Genomic DNA, 5,965 nt, shown 5'->3' with positions numbered 1-5,965 from the left:
CCTCCTTTCCCTTTCAGATTCATTAGGAACTGACTATCTTATGGTAGTAAGTTCTTTAGGAACATTGCCTGACTTATGGTGTCTTTCTCCTTGTTATGGCATCTTCCCCCTTGTAAACTGTGAATTCCATAGGGAACTCAACCTGTGTCTTTCTCTTTGTTAATCACTAAAATCCCTTTTGGAACTTAGCTTCCTGCCTAACAGCAGAACAAAACCTTTGCCTCTTGATTTGGAGATGGTCTAAGCCTACAAATTATTTTGAAGCATTTCATATCACGGCCCCAAACCCCAATATATTTTGAAAGTCATTAAAATGACTTTCCCAGAGTCACACAGCTAGTTAGTGTCTGAGCTCACATTTGAACTCAGATCCTCCTCATTCCAGGGTTAGTATTCCAACTTCTCTGTTATCTTCCTACCCCTTACCCTACATCTCTGATCAGTTTTCAAGTCTTGTCAATTCTTACTCAACATCTCTCAAATACATCCCTTTCTCTCCTCTTATTCATGGCTAAAACCCTGATTCAGATCTTCTTCATGTCTCTCCTGGACCATTGTGATAGTCTCCTAGTTGGTCTCCCTGCCCCACATCTCCCCTTTCTCCAATTCATCCTCTACATAGTTGCCCAAGTGATTTTCCTGTCATTTAATAAACTCCAGTGGCTCCTTATTATATCTAAGATCAAATAAAACCTTCTATGTTTGGCATTTAAAGTCTTTCACAATCTGTCTTCAACCCACCTTTCCAGCCTTATTTCTTCACTCATTTTTCAGACCACCTAAAGCGGCCTTATGATACATCATCTCTCATCATTGTACTTCTAAATGGGCTGACTCCCTTGCCTGGAATAAATCTCTTTTTTTTTAACCCCTAAGTTTCTTTCAAAGTTCAGATCAAAAGCCATCTTCGCTATTAAATCTTAATATTCCCAAATGCCAGTGTCTTCCTTCCCCAAATAACCAGGTATTTATTTTATACTGTCTTTCTTTTTATACTTATGCAAGTGGAGTACTGTGTTATTTGTACTCTAATAAAACAGAAATTTGAAAGGAAAAAAGAGTCATTGAAATATTAAGAGATATGCTTTTCAAATACAAAGGAAATACTCCAATCCTTAGAAAGGGTCTGACATTAGAATAGTTTGATTTCATATGAAAAGGCCAGTGAGACAATAACTTGGCCCACCACGATTTTTGGGGACTTCTTTCCCAAGCAACTCATCTGTTTAAGACAACAGGAATCTGGGAAGGGCAACTTAACTGATAAACATAAATTGCTGTTGTGGTGGTTGTTTGTCCTTCAGTCTAGAGGACCAGGGAAATAATGCCATGGCATGCAAGTGAATTGAATATAAGTGAAAGGGTGTTGTGCAAAGTTACCTCACTTTCTCCTCCAGTATCTGGATCCAGTGACAAGACATAAATCAGGATTACTAAAGATGATCCTGAATACAAGGAAATGAGCTATGAGGAAGGGCTTCCCTCAAACTAAGCTAAGACAAAGAACTTGTATCTGGGACATAAATTGTTTCAGTTTCTTTGTTTATACAAGATACTGAAACAATTTGCCTATGACCAACAGAAATCTGGAAAATGAACTGGGATAATCAACTGGTTCAGATTTATTACTGAGGAAATCTGGCTCTGAACTAATTAGCTAATCAATCAAAAATCATTTTTTAAGCACCTGTTTCTGTCAGGCACTCTGTGAGGTCCTGGAGGTAAAAATGTAATAAATGAAACAATCCTTATTCATATTAAGTTTGCATCTAATAAAAGAAGCAACAAATATATTTGTAAGAATTTATGGCATCAATGAAAAATATAAATAAATACAAAATGTTAATTATAGGGTAGTGAAGAGGAGGGAGGCTGGAGTCAGGAAGACCGGAGTTCAAATTTTACCTTAGGCACATACTAGCTCTGTGATCTTGAACAAGTCACTTAAACACATTTGTCTCAGTTTCCTCATCTGAAAATGAGTTGGAGAAGGAAATATCACACCATTTTCTTTACCAAGAAAACCTTAAATGGGACTATAAAAGAGTCATAAATTGAAAACAACTGAACTGAAAATTTTATAGGAAGGAAACTAATCGGGGAGGAAGGATAGAATTCAGGAAAGGCCCTATGCAAAAGGTGGTATTTGCACTACATATAATAAAAGGAACAGAGGGACTCTATGAGGCAGAAATATAGAGGGAATTTATACCCAGTCTATAAGATGGGCAAGTGGAAAGTTTATATTTTGACTTAGCAGCCTTAGGAAGCCTGCAGTAGGTTGATTAGGGGAGTCACATGGTCAGATCTACAGTTAATGATAATTATTTTGGCTGCAGTGTGTCAGATGAACTAGAGCAAGGAGATACTGGAAGCAGGGAGATTACTTAGAAGGTTGTTGTAATAAACTAAGCAGAAGGTGAAGAAGGCATGAATTAAGGTGATAGCCATGTAAATTGAGAGAATGGTTAGATGTGAAAGATTTTCTATTTCTAAATATCAAGAGTTGGAAACTAATTAGATTTGTGGAGTGAAGGAGAATGAGGAGATAAGAGCCCAGAAGATGGACTTCAACAGAAATAGGGAGGAGAGGGAGGGGAGGAGAGTTCGAAGGGAAATCAGTTCAGTTTTAAGTTTATTCAGTTTGAGATATTTTTGTAACATTCAATTTGAAATATCAAATAAGCAACTTGTGATTTGGGAGTGAAGCTCAAGGGAAAGTCTGGAGCTGGCAAAGGAGAGAGATGGAGAGAAGCACACACACATACCCAGAGGAACAGAGATAAACATAGAGAAAGAGAAAATAAGAGAAGAGACTGACAAAACAAGAGAAAGGAGAGAAAAGGAAACAGAGATTGAGAAAGAGAGAGGGAGGGAGATCTGAGTTATCTGCATTAAGATGATGTTAAACTCATGTGAACTAATGTGGTAGCAAGAAAGAGTAAAGAGAAGACAATAGGAGCCAGGACAGAACTTGGAGGCTTAGACACAAGTAGTGAGAAGGTTCAGGGGTGTAGAAGTACTGACCCTCCAAAGTATATTGGGGTTCTAGAGCTTTCCCTGTGTGGGTCCACCAAATTTTGGAATACAGGGGTTGAATCTGGGTAGTGGTACAAGGTGTCTTAAAAGGATTTATAGGCTTAGACCTTCCCCAAATCAAAAGGCAAAGATTTTATTATTACACCATTCACTGGTGGGCTAAGTTTCAAAAGGGAGTTAGCAAATAACAAGGAGAAAGATGTTATCTAAGTTCTCTAGAAAGAAGCCATTAACCAGAGGGAAGACACCATTACAGAAGGCTAAGTTCCTAATGACACTCAGTAAGTGGGCTAGTTCCAAAAAGGAGTTAACCATTGTAATTTAATAAATTAACTAAACTTAAAAAGAATTGGTGGGTGATTATAGAGGGCCACAGATAGGGAACTCTGGGTGAGGTACAAGACCTTTCAGACTAGAGGGAACCTGCTGACAATGTCTGGTTGAGCTCCCCATCTCCCCTAAGGGCTCTTGGTTCTCCTGAGAATTCAGGGGGCAGTGACAACCTGTGTTGTGATTGAAGCAGAGTGATATCAGGTGGAAGAGTGATACCAGGTGACAATCTGCATACAATAGCAAGTTGTTTATGTGGTCCCACATACACAGTATATACTTAGTGCATGCACAGTGTTGCTTTGGTTATATAAGGGTATATAAGGGGGAAAGAACTTGGAATAAATGGATCCATATTTCCACAATCCTTGGGAATTCCGCCTCATCACTCCTCCTCTAAGATGGTATATTTTAACTACCCCAGCATTAGGGCTCTAGAAAGCACAGTACATTTTGTCACCCCAAATTGGGGGCTCTAGAAAGCACAGTATGTTTTGTCATCCCAACTTGGGGACTCTAGAAAGCAGGACACAACATTTGGCGCCCAATGTGAGGCTCTAGGTGAAGTCCTACACACATCAACTCAATTGACACAATCGGACAAGTTCAGTGGAGAAGTCCCTGTGACCTGAAATTAAGGTAAATATAAAAATAAGCAAGCAGGAAGAATTGGTAAGGTCTAATCTAATCACTTTCATTTTTTTCAGCTGAAATGGGGCAAATACTAAGGAAAGAGTCTCCTCTCCCCTCGCTCCATCAGAGAAGTATGAAGCATGCTTAGTTAGGTTAACAAAGAAGCAAGGTTTGTTGGTAATTCAGAAGCAGATCAATGAGTTCTCAAATGCTTTAGTGTGTACATCTTCTTGGCTCTTCTAAGGAAGAAAAATTAGAGTCAGAGCTGTGGAAAATAGTGGGAGAGCAACTAATTGGATATTACAAACCTATGGGTCCTGATTCAATTCCTGAGGAAACATTCCTTATGTACAATATAATACAATTGGCTTTAAAGAATTCCACAAGCTTTAAAACAAGGAAAGATTTTAATGTGGATGGCCAGACAAGGAAATCTGAGAAGAAAAAGCAGGAGGGAATGGTACTGACAACACAGCTGGAAGGCATGGCCAATTGGGCTCGAACTCTTTTGGTGTCTATATCATCTTATGTACAGATGCTGTTAGAGAATTTGACTTATGAAATGTTAACCCCTAATGATTGGAAATCTATAGTAAAGATATGTTTAGAACCTGGACAAACCTTGTGGCTTTCTGAGTATAGTGAACTCTGTAGAATACAAGCCCAGCAAAATAGGCAACCTGGAGTTAATATACCAGTCACCTTTGACCAACTAGCAAGTGTAGGTCCTTATGCAGACACTTTAACACAGATTAATTACCCTTTGGTAGTGTATGAGCAAATTGCTTTTGCTGCTATCAAAGACATAGGACACCCTTCCAGGAAGACAAGATATGAGGAAGTCTTCATAAAAATAGTGCAAGGTCAAAATGAACCCTTTGCTGATTTCATGGGATGTCTGCAGACAGCTGCTGTTAAGGGACAGGTCAATTCTCCGAGAACCTCCACAGCTGTGGATCATAACATCTGAAGGAGTTGCAGGGCAGCCTTTGCTGACACAGATGTTTCGGGCTGGGAATGAGATAAATTGGAGGCAGAGGGAAGAGGAGAGAGGTCAGGCAATGCAATAGCCTCTCAGTCAGAGAGGTCAGAGAACAGCAACTGCTTCTCAGTCTACTTGTATCATCCTCTCACAAGAGGAGATCCATTCTGTCAAGTGGCTTCCATGTATTCCAGCAGCTCTCCCATGTATTCCAACAAGCTGTCACATGAACTGCTGGTAAAAATGAAGCAACAGAAATTATAAGACAACTGGCTAAGGAAAATACTAATAAGGATTGTAGAAGAATTAAAAAAGGATGTTCTTTTAAATGCGATCATAAGCTGTTGTACCATAGTGGGCACAAGTACCTTTTATACCTAAGCTATGATGCAGAACATGGGAAGGCAGAATCCCTTTTGGGAAAGGACTTCCAATGAGCCTTGTCAATGCTTTCAATGTGGTAAAGCAGGGCATCTGAAAGCTCAATGTTGGTAAAAAGATAAAGTGAAAGAACAGGATGAGAGAACAAGACCCAAAACCCCGTGTCGGAAATGCTTCCACTGGGTGTCAGAATGTAGAATGACTCAGGGAAATGACAAGTGGGGCTTGGTTCCTGGACCCCAGGCAAAAAAAAACACTCAGGGCATGATAGCAACTGCTATTATACCCAGAGAATCTTTAAAGTTAAGTACTCCATGATCAGTCAGCCAAGAGGCAACCTGATGGAGGAAGGGAATTGCAATTAGGAAGAATAGAGTTGTATGCAGCTGAGATATCCCCTGGAGATGTGAAATCTGAGTTGTCCAGCCTATAGATCCTTTGCTTCCAGGCACAGTAGGCTTGACCTCACCTCCTGAGAGTGCTTACAAAACAGTGTCCATCCATACACTGATTTGGGAAACTGGGGAATGTGTAGCTAATATATCAGTCACTAATACAGGTAGACAATGTGTGATCTATGACCCAAGAGAAGTAGTAGCA

Source organism: Sminthopsis crassicaudata, chromosome 2 (assembly GCF_048593235.1).
Source record: "Sminthopsis crassicaudata isolate SCR6 chromosome 2, ASM4859323v1, whole genome shotgun sequence".
Taxonomy (NCBI): domain Eukaryota; kingdom Metazoa; phylum Chordata; class Mammalia; order Dasyuromorphia; family Dasyuridae; genus Sminthopsis; species Sminthopsis crassicaudata.
Note: the sequence above shows the minus strand (reverse complement) of the source record.